We start from the raw sequence: 630 nt of genomic DNA, 5'->3' as shown, positions 1-630 counted from the left end.
CGTATTGAAAATAGCAACGTTTTAATAAAGAGCGATTTTACAAGACTGCCATGTCTAGCTAGCTAGGTGATAACTGGCATTGACCTCCACGGTGTTTTACAAAGATGCCGTCATGGTAACTGGGTTTGAAGTCTGATGCCTTGCATTTCTGCATGCACGGCCGCCTTCAAACAGCTACGGATCCCTCGTTGTAAAACGGGTGATTATGAATGCCAATGGACGTTCATGTCGAGAGGTAAGTAAAAAAATCTCATGGAGAAATTTCCTTAACGTTTTTCCGAACACATCCGGTAAGTGAGAGTTCACACAATGGTCATGCTTTTACCGGGCACACGAGCCAATAAAAAGACGACACTTAATCATGCAAAAGAAAGACAATTTTTTTTTGTCTCTTAAAATAAAAGAACGCAAAAAATCTTTTGAGTTCTGATATCATCCATCCGTAGTGACCTTGAATAAGAAGAAGCTGCGCTTTGATGATGACTTTGGTGCAAAAAAATGTTCCTGTTTCGAAGAGGACAGACCCTGTCCTGTCCACTTGCTCGATGAAGACACTCTTGGTATAGACCAGTTGTGATAAGTTTACCCTCGACCCCCTCCCCACCCCTCCCACACCCACCCACCCACCCA

This window comes from Pungitius pungitius, chromosome 16 (assembly GCF_949316345.1).
Source record: "Pungitius pungitius chromosome 16, fPunPun2.1, whole genome shotgun sequence".
Taxonomy (NCBI): domain Eukaryota; kingdom Metazoa; phylum Chordata; class Actinopteri; order Perciformes; family Gasterosteidae; genus Pungitius; species Pungitius pungitius.
Note: the sequence above shows the minus strand (reverse complement) of the source record.